Source organism: Bos indicus, chromosome 2 (assembly GCF_029378745.1).
Source record: "Bos indicus isolate NIAB-ARS_2022 breed Sahiwal x Tharparkar chromosome 2, NIAB-ARS_B.indTharparkar_mat_pri_1.0, whole genome shotgun sequence".
Taxonomy (NCBI): Eukaryota; Metazoa; Chordata; class Mammalia; order Artiodactyla; family Bovidae; genus Bos; species Bos indicus.
The window spans coordinates 17,505,446-17,522,611 of record NC_091761.1 but is presented as its reverse complement, the minus strand read 5'-3'; the positions used below and the strand labels follow the sequence as shown (position 1 = coordinate 17,522,611).

The 17,166-nt window shown below is 40.0% G+C and overlaps 1 long non-coding RNA gene across 1 annotated transcript in view; it reads left to right on the top strand.

The window, feature by feature from the left end:
• The first annotated feature begins 11,149 nt into the window (after window positions 1–11,149).
• Window positions 11,150–17,166, top strand: part of LOC139186967 (uncharacterized) — a 41,848-nt gene continuing 35,831 nt past the window's right edge. The window contains exon 1 of the long non-coding RNA XR_011570671.1: window positions 11,150–11,441. This is a non-coding gene — a long non-coding RNA (uncharacterized lncRNA). The remainder of the gene's footprint in view (window positions 11,442–17,166) is intronic.

The window sequence follows — 17,166 nt, the reverse complement described above, 5'->3', positions numbered from 1 at the left end:
CATAGGGTCGCAAAGAGTCAGACACAACTGAGCGTCTAAGTACACACATATGTGTAGTATTTTCTTGGTTCTAATCTGCATGTTTTTCCAGTTTAATATTTCTGAATTCAAGATTCATCTTCCAATTATCATCTCCACTTAAGCTGTTATTAAGTTGATGTTACTTCTCATAATCAATGACATTGTCTATGAAGAAACCTTGGTTCTGCTACCCACTGAGCGTATGATCTGGGCTCCCTGAGTCTCATCTCAGCTTCCTCATCTACACAACGGGAGTGATTGTGTCTCATAGAGTTTATGGGGATTTACCAGATACTGTATATCAATCACTGAGCAGTGCCTGGCACACAATAGGCCCACAGCTGAAGTCACAGTTATTGTCATTTTTATTGTTACTGATGTATATCAATTCACAGATGGAGCATCATTCATGGTGAAGCATCTACAAAATAACTTCACTTTCTGTCAGAATGTAATCATTGTACACAAAACATGACCATACTCTAGCCACAAACCTACTTATTGAAAGAAAGGGATTATGAGAGGGGTTGTAAAGAGGAGGCAAATTAGAGAGGGAGGGTTGCCAAGTGCTGAAACCCTTCGTTTGGAACGTGACCTCTAAGAGAGGAACTCTTTCTCTGAAAGCACACAGATGCATCATAAGAACATGTCAAATTTCTATTCTGTGGAAGGATGAGCAAATTGTGGCTTCTCATCACTGAATTCAATAGTGAGAATAACAGGATGACAGTTATCTGATGACAATGGCAGCCAGGAATAGGAAAAAAGTTTCAGAAGAAAAGCAATTATATTTTGACCACAAGAAGGAAGCGGGAAGAATGATGAAAGTAGAGGGCTACATACAAAATTGCCAAGGTTACCTAGCAACAGAGTAACATTTTGTTGTTCTTGTTAGAAAATGGCAAAATAGAATCGCAAGAATAGGATGTACCACTGATCTCAGGAGGGCTAAAATGCATGACTATTATCAATGAGTTTAGAATTACATCAGTATAAAATGGTGCTTTGTGGCACACCCTTCAGGGGATTGATTGCATGAACAGGTGTGTGCAAACGTGTGTTAAAATTTTACAGGCAAGTCTATAGGAAGGAGTGAAAGTGAAAGTTGCTCAGTCATGTCCGACTCTTTGCAACCCCATGGACTATACAGGCCATAGAATTCTCCAGGCCAGAATACTAGAGTGGGTTGCCATGCCCTCTTCCAGGGGATCTTCCCAACCCAGGGATTGAACCCAGATCTCCCATATTGCAGGGAGATTCTTTACCAGCTGAGCCACAAGAGAAGCCCATAGGAAGGAGGAGCAACTCAAATATAAAGAATTCAGATAGAATGGGGGGAAAAAAAATCTTAGGTACCACCCTCAGATGGAATGTGTAAGGCAACAAATGGAAACTCCAGACATTCTATATAAACCAGATGTGAGTTGGCTAAATATAAGAATTTTGCCAGTAATATTTGCATTTTAGAAGGCAACTCTTAGAAGTTGCCTTCATTTTCTTAAAAGAAAATTAATTCTTCTAAGCTGTGAGGTATGCTACTGCTAAGTCGTTTCACTCATGTCCAACTCTGTGCGACCCCATAGACAGCAGCCCACCAGGCTCCCCCGTCCCTGGGATTCTCCAGGCAAGAACACTGGAGTGGGTTGCCATTTCCTTCTCCAATGCATGAAAGTGAAAAGTGAAAGTGAAGTCACTCAGTCCTGTCCGACTCTTAGTGACCCCATGGACTGCAGCCTACCAGGCTCCTCCGTCCATGGGATTTTCCAGGCAAGAGTACTAGAGTGGGGTGCCATTGCCTTCTCCGAAGCTGTGAGGAATATGGGTAGTGATTTTAGCACCTTCAAGGCAGGCATTTTTGAAGTAGAGAATCTCTGCAGCAGCTGAGATGAGTTTACAGCCCAGTCTATTCTTCTGTCAAAGGTCAGGGTGTCAGGTGAAAAACTGACTTCTTTCAGAAAAGGCTGCTGCTGCTGCTAAGTCACTTCAGTTGTGTCCGACTCTGTGCGACCCCGTGGACAGCAGCCCACCAGGCTCCTCTGTCCACAGGATTTTCTAGGCAAGAATACTGGAGTGGGTTGCCATTTCCTTTTCTGTCAGAGAAGGCTAATACAGTCTAAAGCAGCAGCTACAGAATAGCATGTGCTGCCAATCTGAACCAGCATGATGAAGATTATTCAAATCAATCAATTAAAAACAAACTCACATACATAATGCATTTGCCACCCAACTTTGTCCTGTTTTTCTGGCTGAGTTCATAATCAAGGGAGTTAACATTCTTTAAAATGCAAAAACTCATGTCTTTAATCTTTGGAGACCTTGCTAAATAGACAATAAATTTCTACCAGGTGTAGTTCATGGAAGACTTTAGAAGGAGAGCATTGGCCAGACAGATTTCAGTGTAAGTCAAAAGGAGATCTTTCATGAAAGTGAAATATTCTCCATCTCCCCCTGTTATCGAGTCCAGGGTCTCCTGAGTCTTAAAAACTTCACCTTTATTATTTTTTAGTTTTCTTCACTGTGCTAAAGCAAATACAAACCAAATCCTCTCATTCACCTCTAGCAGGGCTCCAGCCACATATATATGCTCTTTAGTCAGCAGCAATAGACAGCTACTCTATAGTCCCCATGCAAATCCCTAAGCACACTGAATCTCTACATCTGGAAAATATTGCTTGCTGCTTGAAGCATCACTCCAACTGTGCACTGCTGGGAGGCTTCCTGCTGCTCCAACTTTGCTATTTCATTGGGAGAACCCCATGTATGGGTGCAAGGATGCCCAGAGGGAGTCCTGGAGAATCCTTTGCAGCTCCCCAGCTGGGCTCCCTTTTCAGGCTGTACAGCTGGTATATGTAGGCAACGTGCCTTAGCTTCTGTCTGTGGGGATGAGAAGCCAGCCCCCTGTGCTGTCCCAAGACTGTCAAACTCTTCAGCACCCACCTGCCGTCTTCATGAGAATTCTTGAGTTTACTGGTTCTCAAATGCTTTCAAATTGCTCATTAACACTTAGTTCTAAGTATAGTAGGTTTCACTAAAAAAAAATACTATAGCTTAAATTGGTATTATTTAACTCTGAGAAAACGGAATTGTTAAATTTAAGATGATTTTATTATATACCAGCTATGGAAAGAGAATTAAAACTAAATTTTCTTGACTAGTCACTGAAATTTGAGTGGACCTAAAATTCATTCCTGAAACTCTTCCAGAAGCCAAAGTTCAGGAAGCTTGTTAGATCTTATAAAGAATACCAAAGTTGTCTTCCAAACATCCTCCCTGGCTCCCTTAATACTATTCTGCCTCAGTAGGCTTGACTCCTGGGTTTCCCTGTTGGTTCAGATGGTAAAGAATCTGCCTACAATGCAAAAGACCAGGTTCAATCCCTGGGTCAGGAAGATCCCCTGGAAAAGGGGATGGCTACCCACTCCAGTATTCCTGCCTGGAGAATTCCATGGACAGAGGAATCTGGCGGGCTACAGTCCATGGGATTGCAAAGAGTCAGAAACAGTCGAGCGACTTTCACATTTCTCTTTCAGGCTTGACTCCATTTCCAGGTACAGGGCTTAGACCTGATATAGCTAAACCAGTTGGAGTAATCCTGTTCCCTTGACACTTTTATTAGTCCAGGTAACTCAGGCCTAGGTGATCAGCACATGACCTTTGTCTTGTTAAGTGGCTGGGGAAGCCTGCCTCTTCCCTTTCCTTGGGTGTGAATGAGGAGCAGCAGCTGAGGCTGGCAGCCAACCTGAGGGAAGGCAGGAACTTGAAGAACCATCTCTCGAAGGTTCCTGTACCCTGAATCTTGCCTCAACCCCCACACAATCTCTGGATGAAGATTTAGCCTTTTGAGCCCCAAATTCCCGTTTACTGTTTAATTCAGTTTGGGTTGAGGTTTTTTGCTGTCTCCATCCAAAAGCATTTCAGCTGACACAATCTAGGGTGCAATCTGAGCGCATACAAACTTCTCCTACCTTCTGGAGGCATTCTTTCCTTTAATACCGTAAAGGAAATTTCCTTTAATAATGTAAAGGCCCTCATCCCGGGAGGCTGCTAGAATTGCCGTGCGGTTTCCGAATGCTCTGAGGATGGCTAGGAAATGGTTCTCTGTGGGGTGTTCTCTCGTCACTGTCTCTCTCATGGCTGGGGCCCCTCTCATTATCTAAATTTTCTCTTTCCCTCTTTAGTTTCATGATGACAACTCTGTTTCTAGGACAACTACAACCCCAGCCAGGAAGTTCCAAATTAGTTACTATAACAATCTTTACATTTGTGGAAGACAGCCTTTTATTTAATTACAGAGAGAATTACTGTCTCTCCGTAATACCTCATTACCTGAATACGCCCACGACCTCAAAAGTACCACATTAGCACCAAGTTTTGGGCCTTATCTTGAATAACCAGAGATCCATTAAAATATTTCTCTAAAGAAATGGACAATTTTCCCCAAAGAAGTTGCACTCACCCTCATTAATATAGAATACACTTCAGTTTTTTATGCTATTACATACATTAAAATTATGCAAAAAATAGTGATTATGGCAGAACGTTTTCTAATGTCTAAAACTGCTTGGGCATTTTAAATTAAAATGAATAAAATTTGCAAAAACTAATAGAGGGTATGACCTATGTCTTGTTGACTAACTTGCAGAACAGTGCAATGAAATGCAGAAATTTAATAAATATTATTTAATGTTTAGATATAAAATGAGCAAAAAAACTTATTTTACTGTCATATTCTTTTGAATGTAATTTAGTAGGTACAATTCTTTTTGTACTTTCTATTACATTATTTTTTCATTAAGAAAGGCTTTTGTTAAATCTCCCTACTCACCAAAATGCCTTTATCCAATTTTATTTTTGCATTTCATCAGCTAAGTTCTAGACAAGTAAACATCATTGAGGAAGTATTTGAGTCTGGAAGATAGTCTTATGATTAATATTATGCTTTAATTAAGTTACATTGACGTTCATAATAGATCTCTATCTGGCTAACAAAAACTAATATTTTCTTGGATAAAGAGCAATGCAAATTATAGATAGACAGTGATCAACTACTTGTGTTTGATTTTAGCACTTCAGATAAAATGGATCATATTCTACGGGGAAATTATAGAACTAATTATGAAGAGTAATGATGCTCTGAAAAAATACAGATTTTCAGCAGGAGCTAATTATAACAGTTACTGATAGGTCTCAAAAATGTAATATCCAAAACTTTTCATGGGTGGGTTGGAATTTTATATTGCAGTTTTCTCTTTAAGAGCCACCATGATCGAGCAGCTTCCAAAATAACTCAGTGTGCAAAGTAACAACATAAACTGATAGGCTAAGACACCAGTGCGGCTCATGATGAAGACTGTTCCAATAGGTCCACTTCTGAGCATCAACAAAACTCAAGTCAACCCAGCCCCAGTAATGCAAAGCGTCTTTCTTTCCCTACAACCACTAATTAAGCACAGGAGTATGAACAAGTAGAATCACAGCAGAGCCTGGGCCTTCTGGGCTCATTACACTGTGCTATCGAGTATCTCCACATTCCCTATACCCTCCACTACACATAAATGTATCTGTTCACTGAACTTTCGTGAGTATATTTTTATACATACCACTCTTGACCTTAATCGATTAGATACAGACATACTTTGATATTCTTTTTCTTCCTCAAACATGCTGAACAGGATCTTCTTGCCTTGGGAATTTTTTGTAGCTGATCTCTACTAGAAGACTCTTCCAGCAAGGCTTGCTCTGCTAACTCCCATTCGAGTTTTGGAGCAAATGTCACATTCTCAGAGTCTTTGCATGTTGGTTCATTCTAAGTTTGCACATGTTCCACATGTACAGTCACATTACCCAGCTTTTCCTTCTTCTGTAACTAATAGAATTAATCTTTGTTTCTTTGGCTGTTGTCTCTCTCCTCTTTTGCATTCTAGATGTCAGTTTCCCCAGAGCAGAGACTTTGTCTTTTTTGTTCTATATCCCTAGCATTTAGCAGGTACTCAAAACTATTTGTTGAATGAATGAGTGGATGAATGCAAAAATGAAATGAAAGAAAAATCACAGGGTTGCAGCTTTAGAAAGGAGGAAGGGGTACCACATTGCTGTTGCTACTGCTGCTAAGTCACTTCAGTTGTAGCAGCCCACCAGGTTCCTCCATCCATGGGATTTTCCAGGCAAGGGTACTGGAGTGGGGTGCCATTGCCTTCTCCGGTACCACATTACTTAGGCTTTAAGAGTAGGGACAGTTTTATGCACTGGTTTTATGGTTGGGGTTATGAAAACCTCCCTCTTGAGTTGCTGGCTAGTTACTCTGTAAAGTTTTAAGGATGGAGCTTGGGAGCTTCACCTCAGTCCAGGAATAACCCCATCAATTAGACTTCTCTTTCCTCTCAATATATTCCGGCACCAGAACTAATGGAGAAACCATTCAACTGTAAATTGATTTGTAGTAGGTGAATGATTGGAAAACACACAAAGCCTATAGAGGCAAGAGGCCTTATATTTTAGACTTTTTGAATCATTCTACTGCTTTCTCAATATCCTGCACTTGTACCTATTAAAAGGGAAAATGCTGAAAGTATTCTTTTAGTATTTTACTAAAAGCTCTACTCCCCAAAGTATACAAGTCATTTTTAATATTTTTCTGGAATAACCTATTGATTTTTAGGCAAGGAAACACAAGTGGGTTTTATTCTTTTACTTCAATTTCCCTAAGGCCTAGATGGTCTGAAACCTATAACATGATCAGAATGTGAACCCTTTCTTTCTAACTCTGCTTGTCTCAAGCTGTACATGGCTTGCACACCCGGGGTCTTATATTAGCAGGAGCAGATATCAGAATATGGAGGAAAGCCCTGGGAAAGCTCATCCGAATGTGCCAGAAACCTTTGAACAGATATGTGTACATGTGGGAACATTTACTTCCTATCTCGTTACAAAAAGATTTAAAGCAGTTGATACTAAAATACACAAATAAACCCTCATCTTCCATCAAACTGACAAAATAAAGGATGGCAGGAACACAGAAACACTGTTAGGAAATATGATTTCTCTGTCTGAATGGTTTATTCATTTATCCATCCATTTGTTGAGCATCTGTTCATTAAAGAAATGTTATAAGTATTGGAAATGCAGTTTTTCACCCAAATGCTACTGTGAGAGGAGGAACTGAGATTCAAACATAAATAATCTGACAACATCATAGTAGACTCCGTGGCAAATGTACTTCTTCAAAATTATAACCAGGTCAGCCCTGTTCCACAGCAGGAAGAGTAGCCAAAAGAGACCCAAAACTCTGAGCCAAAGTCAGTACTTTTCAAACTCTAATGTGCATAAAGAAGGCTGAGTGCCAAAGAATCCATGCTTTTAAACTGTGGTGTTGGAGAAGACTCTTGAGAGTCCCTTGAACTGTAAGGAGATCAAACAAGTCAATTCTAAAGGAAATCAACCCTGAATGTTCTTTGGAAGGACTGACGTCGAAGCTGAAGCTCCAATACTTTGGCCATTTGATGCGAAGAGCTGACTCATTGGAAAAGACCCTGAGGCAGGGAAAGATTGAAGCCAGAAGAGGGGGATGACAGAGGAAGATGGTTGGATGGCTTCACCAATTCGATGGGCATGAATGTGAACAAGCTCCAGGAGTTGGTGATGGACAGGGCAGTCTGGCGTGCTGCAGCCCATGGGGTTGCAGAGTTGGACACAACAGAGCAACTGAACTGAACTGAATGTGCATAAGAATTAAGTAGGAATCTCATTAGAATGCATATCTGATTCAGTAGTCCAGGGATGAGGCCAGAGACACTACCTTTCCAATAAGCTCTCAGGTGATGTTTATGCTGCTGGTCTGTGGACCACACTTTGAGGAACAAGGGCTTGGGTAAGGAAGACATACTGACCAAACTGGCTTTACAGCCACTGATCCACTGCCCTCTTGTGGCTCCTGAAGTAATTACCCTCTGCGCTAGCAATTTCCTTAGTCTTGAATTTAAATTATTCTTGCAATCATTCTCTAGTTACTCCAGGTAAAAGCTTTAGTCTTCTCCAAACACTTTCATGTTTTTTCCTTCTTCATATACCACTACATATGGCCTCATAATTTTTAACATCCATGCATAATCCTTTCTCCAAACGAATTACTCTTTGGCTTGATTTTGTTTTCCTTAAATAGATTTGCTTTCGAAGGAAATGTCATATTATTTCCTAATTATCATTACCTAAAATGGAAAGACCAATTTTTAAAAAATCAATTAGTTCATTTTTGGCTGTGCTGGGTCTCCATTGCTGCACAGGCTTTTCTTCAGTTATCGAAAGCAGAGGTTACTCTCCAGTTTCAGTGAATGGGCTTCTCATTGCAGAGGCTTCTCTTGTTGCAGAGCACAGGTTTTAGGACTTCAGTGATTGCAGCACGTGGGCTCAGTAGTTGCGACTCCCAGACTTTAGAGCACAGGTTCAATAGTTGTGGCACATGGGTTTAGTTGCTTCATGGCATGTGGGATCTCCAATGAACTCCAGATCAGGAACGAACCCCTGTCTCCTGTATCGGCAGGTGGTTTCTTTACCACTGAGCCACCAGGGAAGCCCCAGGACCAATATTGTTTATCACAAATACAAAGTAACTGAAAACCTATTTGAAAGGAAGACAAAACAATGTTTAAAAGTCCAGGTGATGTCCTTCAAAGCTCTAAGCCTGTCTTTGTTAAAGGGAGATTTACACCTGTTAGAAAGTGTTGCAGACTAAGAGCATTAAACTGGCTTTTGCTCTGATAGTATCAGAAGGAGTCAGTCCTCTGTAATTCAATGTTATTTAAGGCAGTAAATGTGTACCACCTAAATCATCTTGTGGGGAACCAGCTATAGATAACGTGTTAAGGGTATTGTTTTTCGTCTGTATCATCCGTCCTTGAGAAGTGTATTTAGAGGTCTAAGTTAATCAGTGTCACAACAGAATTGATCTAAAGCAAAAATGTGTTAAAGGGCTTACTCTTACCACTCCTTTCTGCATAACCAATGGCATGAAGGCATTTTGGGCCCTGAAATCAAATAGACTTAGTTTACTTCTGTGACAATTCACCATCTCTTTTCTGGATATTACTAGAGTTTCCACCTGTACTCATAAATAAGCTTGTTCTTTCACTCACTGAGATTTACAGTATAAAACTTTGGGGAGGGGAGTGGACAAATTCTACTTCCCTTCAGGTGATGAATCAAATCAATCCTGAAAATTCACCTCCCTTTACCAGTGACTGGTTCGGCAAGGAAAGATTAGCTGATTGACGGCTGTAGAACCATAGTGAGATGGCCTTTCTTTCCTCTCAGATATAAATGAAATGTGATTACTTCTGGGTACTGTAGGCAACCATAGGCCTTTTCACCAGGGAGGGTAACAAGCCTTAGGGTGAAGCAGATTCTGTCCATCATGGAGCAGAAAGATTCCAGCTCTTTAATGACATTGTCAATTGTTGAATCAGCCACCCCTCAAGGCTGCCCTGACCATCCTCCTATGTGAGATAATTGATTTCCTTCCTGTTTAACTCAGCATAAATTTAGTTTCCAGAACATGTAATCAATAGCATGCTGACACAAGGAGGTTATAAAGGAATATGAGCCATAGATTTTTTTTTTTTTTTTGGTGGGGGAACTAGAACACATATAAAGAATTTTATTTTATTTTTTTAAGAATTTTAATACTGGAGCATTTTAGTGTAAGTAAAGGATGATATGGCCATATTCTTATACTTATTAAGCAACTAGTATGAGCCAGATACTGGCCCATGTTTTAAATATATTATCTCATTTAATGGTTTTAACATTAGGTAGGCATTGTTATCCATATTTTAGACCTGAGGAAATTAAAGCCTGGACAGCTGTGTACCATCACTGGTTATACAGTGAATGATTAAGGAATACAGCTCCAAACTTTACACTTTTTCCATAGAATGACTGCAAGTAGGAAGTTAGACAGAGATCAGTGTAGCAGATTAGCCAGCCAAACAGTGGAAATAGAGTGGCTTTGAGTTCAGCTAGGCCAGGCATCCGTTTCTACTCTCTCGTAATTTTAGACAAATTACCTAACTTTTATGAGCCTCAGTTTTCTTATTGGAAATATGAGATAATTATACCTACCTCATATGGTTCTAACCAGGATGGGTAAGATAATATATTTATAATGAGACCATGTACTCAAATGGTAGCTGTGTGATGATTTGGATATGGGAAGGGTTTGAAACAGAGAAGGCAATGGCAACCCACTCCAGTACTCTTGCCTGGAAAATCCCATGGACGGAGGAGCCTGGTAGGCTGCAGTCCATGAGGTCGCTAAGAGTCGGACAAGACTGAGCGACTTTCACTTTCACTTTTCACTTTCATGCATTGGAGAAGGAAATGGCAACCCACTCCAGTGTTCTTGCCTGGAGAATCCCAGGGACTGGGGAGCCTGGTAGGAGTCGGTGTCTGGGGTCGCACAGAGTCGGACACGACTGAAGCGACTTAGCAGCAGCAGCAGCATCAGGGTTTGAAAAGGAGGCTGTGGAAATATCACACACATTACTGTATGGGAAGCCACCCTGAGTTTGGGTAGGGCTAATAATCATTTTTAAACTGTTTTTATTTTGCGGTATTTTTGATTCACAAGAAATTGCCATCAGTCTCCATTTTAAAAGCTTTATAGTGTTAGAATTTTCCTGTATATCCTGCCCACTTCATTCTCAAACAGTTTAATTCAGTAGCCTTTGAGAAATACAAAATAAAAAGTTCAAATGTACCTAGACTGATTTTGAAGCAGTGGATATTTGAAGATCAACAGTCAAATCCAGGTGTCCCAAAACTCAGAACTCCCATACACTCAGTCTGTTGGTACCCTTCTCTTACAGTAGGAGCAGAGGTCATCTTCCCATTGAACTGGTGAAAAACTGAAAGGCAGAGGCCAGAAAGGAAGGCTAAGAACTCAAGAGAACTCTCTGCAATCCCAGCCCAGGGCTGATGCACTACCCCGCTGCTGCAAAATAAAGGAATTTTCCACTTGCACCTTTTTCATTTATGAAAGATGATCTTCCACAGACTATGTGAAAAGGACTTTGTACCTTTCACCCTGAACGAACTTCTTGCCCACTTTTCGAATTTGCTCACTCTTGAAAGTACCCTTTTAAGTCCTGGGAAATGATTCTGTTTTCTCAGTTGACTACTGCTGCCCACAGAATGTCTCTTCCTCCCTTCAGTGACTCAGCACTTTAGAGAGAAAAATTGTTCTGGAGAGAATGTTAAGACAGGCCACACTGCTGTTTACAGGAAAGAAAGAGATCAAGTGCTGCCTCCAGGGGAAGGTGAAACACCTTACTTAAAGACTGAATGGAAAAAAACATCAGATGATGGAAATCCTGCGAGGACAAGGTAATGAGGAAAGCAACTGCAGAAGCTGTTTCACGTGTGAGCAGGTAAATTTATTGGTACCAGGAGCAAGAGTGCTCTGCTGAAGTGATCAGACTGTTGTTGTGGGGAAGGCAGAGCCTGCATGCCTTTGTTCTCATATGGGGCTTTGTGTTCACTTTTCTGAAGTTGAAAGTTTGTAAGTACAGGAGCTTGTGAAACAACTGGATGCAATGTAGAATTTGAGCTTGTAAAATTACAGAGGAACAAGTCACTCCTACCTGCCTTTCTGATTTGTCCACTTGAGATCAAAGCAGTTGGCCTGTTTCCTGAGAAAACAGTTCCTGTTAGGGTGCTCCCAGTGTCACAGTGGATCTTGTCAGAGCAGTACATGAACCCAGGACTTGACCTCTGTCATTTTTCTTTAAAACAAATAGTGGTGGGGAAAATCTTCCATTTGTCATGTCATCATCATGTCACCAACTCTTGAATCTCTGTAAATTGTTCTAGAAAAACAGATGAAGGAAGAAAACTCTCATGCTCATTGTGCTGATTTGAAATCAGCCATAAGTTCCCAACACAAATTTGCTTTTATTCATTTATCTATCCATTTATTTCTTCTCTCCCCTTCCTCATATGGTTTGAAGGAGCACATACAAATGAAAAGAAAAAAAAAAAAAGGAGAAAGTCAATGCCAGAAGAAAATCAGAGATCAGTTCAACAAATAAGCATCTGGACATTTGTTGGAGGAACACCATGTATCTGGCCCAGGACTTTGCAGCAGCTAAGACAGAAGGTTATTTGTGGTCTGTAATTTTTAAGTTGATGATACAAATTATAGTGTCCATAAGATTAAAACAAATCTATTGCTTAGAAAGATCATGATGACTTTTGGGAAAAATTCCCTTTTATAATGTAATGATATGGTGAACAACTATTTCAACAGTTCTTCTACATTTAATGCAATAGGGCTCTTACTTATAAGATTCTTCACTGCAAGCACATGGTTTTGGGGCTAAACTCAGCTCAGCAAACGTAATTTTGTGAGGAGCTCGGCAAGGTGGTTGTAGGATACAGTTGTAAGGATCAATGATAAAATGTTAAGTCCCAGAGAAATAGACAATATGGCCATCTGGGAGTTTTATCTGAATATATAATATATATTCAGATATAATAATACACATGAATATAATATATAAACATATATAAAGTAATGAAGCTCTCTGTTTGGGACAGCAGAGTTCAAGGTTATCCTCTGTGGAGAGATGCTCGAGTATAGATAATCTATGAGGACAATGAAGGACACATGTATCAGTGTCAGCTGAGCTGGTGGTAGAATTGACATTTTCTTATGAAAATTAAGGAGTCTAATCCAGACAAAGGTCTGGATAAGAGGCCACATACCTCTGGGTACAGGTGGACATCACTGTCTCAGACAAAACAGAAATGGACTCCTTTTTCTTCAACGCTAGAAATTAGGAGAAGCGAATTTCAGACATTTTCATGCTTCACTATACCTTAATTTTTGGAATTTAAGGTAATATATGGCCACTTCCACAGGGTTGGGAAGATCCCCCAGAGAAGGGAGCAGCTACCCACTCCAGTTTCTGGTCTGGAGAATTCCATGGACCGTATAGTCCATGGGGTTGCAAAGAGTTGGACATGACTGAGCTCGCTTACCTGATAATGGCCACTTCCAAAAATTTAGAAGATACAGAGAAGCATAAAGAAAAAACTAAAATCAGCTTTCATCCAATTTCTAGAGATAATCAACATTGGCATTCTATTATCTATTTTTCTTAAGTACAAAATTGAGATTTTACTGTGCAGCCCTTTTTCATTTAATGTTACATTTTAACATTTTCTCATACCATTGCATATTCATAAAACTATTATTTTGTTTTATTATTACCTGATATTTCATTGCATGGGTAAACCATAATTTATTCAGTCATCCTACAACTTGGAGCATTTAATTTTTTTCCCAGACATTCTGGTCAGGGGATTACACCTTACTTGACTTTTACAGAGATACAGTTTCTGCAGTTACACTGCTTGGGTTCAAGTCTCAGTTCAAGCACTGTGTGACCTTGGGATAGTAACTTAATCTCTCTGATTCTGTTTAATCATCTGCATAGTAGGGCTAATATTAGTGCCTGTCTCCCAGAATTTCTGTGACAAATGATGTCTGTAGAAGAGCTACCACATAGGAAGAGCTCACCGAATGCTAGTTATTATTATGATCATCTTCCAGAGGAGTCTACCAAGAGTTGCGACATCAAAAATCTAAGTTCATGTTCCAATGTAACTACAAATTAAATTGGCTGATCTATTCTGAAAATTGGAGAAGGAAATGGCAACCCACTCCAGTGTTCTTGCCTTGAGAATCCCAGAGATGGGGGAGCCTGGTGGGCTGCCGTCTATGGGGTCCCACAGAGTCAGACACAACTGAAGCGACTTAGCAGCAGCATTCTGAAAATAGATCACATAAAGGATTCAAATGTTTCAGGAATATAAACAAGTGAGGGTTGAGGGCCATGGAAGTCCAATGGATCAGCAATAACTGACAAATATCCTTGGGAGACTCAACTTTACTGAGTCTATCCTATTCGTAGTCATTCTTCTTAACTACCAAGTAATAGGGTCATGATTCAGGTTAAATCATCCATGGATTTACAGAACTGCAGAATCTAAAGGGGTGTTCATTAATTGTGGAAACAGCAAGCAAAGAACTACTGAAAATGCGCTCAGAGCTGAGTTCTCGCATCTTTGAAGATGGTTAGGCACTGATAGGAGTTAGGCACTCAGCCTCTAGTATTCTTGCTTTAATTCCCAGTCTCAAAGCTCATGGACTCTGAAACAATGACAGACCTAAAAGCTGTTCCTGCGGATCAGATTCCTGACTTCACTTGCAGCAGTTGTCCACAGGCTAGTGTCTAGGATCTCCCTGGTCTGGGCAAGAATTCGGCTCGTTACAATAGTCACGGAAGCATTTTCCCTGAAACGGTGGCCAGCATTCTCCAGAAGCAGATTGAAAAACGGAAGTACTTGCAGAAAGCACAGGAAACTGGAAGCAGGACAGCACTTGAGAGCATGTTTGTCTCAGTGGCTTTTGGTGTGTTGTCAGATGTTGTGGAAATTTCCAGTTTGAGCAGTTTTAATGTTTTGTAGCCTCTTTGGTTGAAATATAGTTTCCTCCTTTTTTAAACATCAAAGGATGAGGTCACCAGCCTTCTAAGCCATTTAGGATCAAGGCTAGAAGTAGGTTTCGGTAATGTTTCACCCTGAGTTTGATAGACATGGATGGCAGCAAACTGTAGTTCTTCCTGAGAAACGTTTGCTTTTGTATTTGGCTTCCAAACTGCCATCAGTTCTGATGTATGCAAACATGGAGGCTGTTGGAGAATCATATTGCTTCTAAAACAAACTTCTTCTTGGTTTAGTAATAAGCCAAATACCCAGATACCATCTCTTAGCCTTTGAAATGATATTTATAAATACCTCATGATTTATCTCAAATGCAAAAAAAATTAGTAGATGGGCAATTTAAATTTCCTCACCAGAAGACTCAAATGCAGAGGGATCTACTTGAATTTTAGTTTCACGTCTGTGATAGAAACACACACAGAAGGCTATATAAACAAATGGGCATGAGTAATTCCATGCCATAAATATTTTATTCTCACATTTATATTTCTCTCTCCATCACATACACTCGTGGTATATGGCTGAAATATGTTCAGATGCATGGACACGACTTAGCAACTGAACAGCAACAAATGCATCTGAACAAACCCTTCTAGCAGGTGCTTGATCTGAGTAGTGAAAATGGCTTGCTGAGTTAGTTTAGTTTTTGTTAGTTTTTTCGGTAAGGTTATCAAAAAAAACTAATTAAAAAATTAGTTTGAACAAAAAAGGATTCAGACTTTGATTACTGAAAAATTGGTCACTGCAGTCTTAATATATTAAAGAAAAAGTTAGCTATTGCCTCTTGCTTGAAAATCAACTTTACAATGTCTTTCCCCTAGTAATTTGTATCATCCTATGATGATGTATCATCCTAAATAGTATTTGCTATTAACAAAGAACTGACCTACTTCCTCTTTTTAACCAAGAGATAAAAAGTAACTGACTTTCCAATTACTGAGTAGTGCTCTTGCTATCAGCTTGTCTTGTTTCATAAATATGTAGAAAGAATTTATATTCTAAATCTAGGGGGAGAAACAGGTGGAATTAAAAATCCCTGGCTTTCTTATCAGGATGAGCAGGACAGTATGCCTACTACTATAACTGGCTCCTTGGCATTATAGCTCCAGAGGAAATATGTGGATGTTTTCAATTAAAACCTAACAAAAAATAAATTGCAGCATGAATGACAGAGAACATCAAATGCCAGTCTTATTAGAAGGACCCCATTAGGGAGATCCATCAAAACTAGGAACTTCTGGCAACTTGTGGTTCTAGGGAGACAGGAAGTAGGTCTATTGTCACTCAGAAAATATTTCACAGCCATATAAAATTAATTTGACAAACACAGATAATGCAATTAGACATCTCCGTTCTTTGGATTGCTAGTGAAACAAGCTGTACTGATCAGTTGTATCACACTGGGGTTCATACCTTCGTTCTGTGCACTGTGAGCTCCCCAAGGGCAAGAGGTAGATTTCTGAAGTTCCAGAGGAAAGAAATATATCCTTTTTTGTGAGAATTCAAGAACAGGACAGAAAGCCTGGAGTAAACCCACACACTCACCATCAATTAATCTATGACAAAGGAGGTGAGAATATACAATGGAAAAAAACAGTCTCTGGTTCAGATGGTAAAGAATGCCTGCAATGAACGAGGCCTGGGTTTGATACCTGGGTCAGGAAGACCTTTGGAGAAGGGCATGGCTACCCACTCCAGTATTCTTGCCTGGAGAATTCCATGGACAGAGGAGCCTGGCAGGCAATACAGTCCATAGGGTCAAAAAGAGTCGGATGTGACTGACTAACACTGAGTAAGTGGTGCTGGAAAAACTGGATAACCACATGTAACAGAATGAAATCTGAACATTCTCTGACCCCATACACAAAAATAAACTCAAAATGGATTAAAGGCCTAAATGTAAGACTTGATACTATAAAGCCATTAGAGAAAAACATGCGCAGCATACTCTTTGACATTAAGTGCAGCAATGTTTTTTGAATTCGCCTCCTAGAGTAACGAAAATAAAAGCAAAAATAAACAAATGGGACCTAATTAAACTTAGAAGCTTTTACAGGGCAAAGGAAATCATAAACAAAACAAAAGTATAACCCACAGAATGGGAAAAAATATTTGCAAATGAGGCAATTGACAAGGGATTAATCTCTAATATACACAAACAGCTCATGCCGCTCAATATTAAAAAAGCAAACAACTCAAATCAACAAATGGATACAAGAGCTAAATAAACATTTCTTCAGAGAAGACATATAGATGGCCAAAAATCACATGAAAAGATGCCTAAGACCTTAATTAATGACTGAGTTGAAAGGTGAACCCTTAGAGTGATTGGCCAAGATGTGATACCCAGAGAACAGGGAAGAACTGCTCTGTGTGAGACAAGGAGAGTTCTTTTTTCATTTAAACATTGGCAGAGGGAAGGGTGGAGAAGAAATAATCAGGGGGAAATAAATGAGGGGGAGGAGAAAGGAGACTGTGAGAATGTACAAGGAGGAGTTAAGAGAGTCCACGGTGCTGAGGTACCAAGAAGCACAGAGACCAGGGTCTCTCATGGGGGCTTCATGTCATTTGTATGCAGTGGTGATG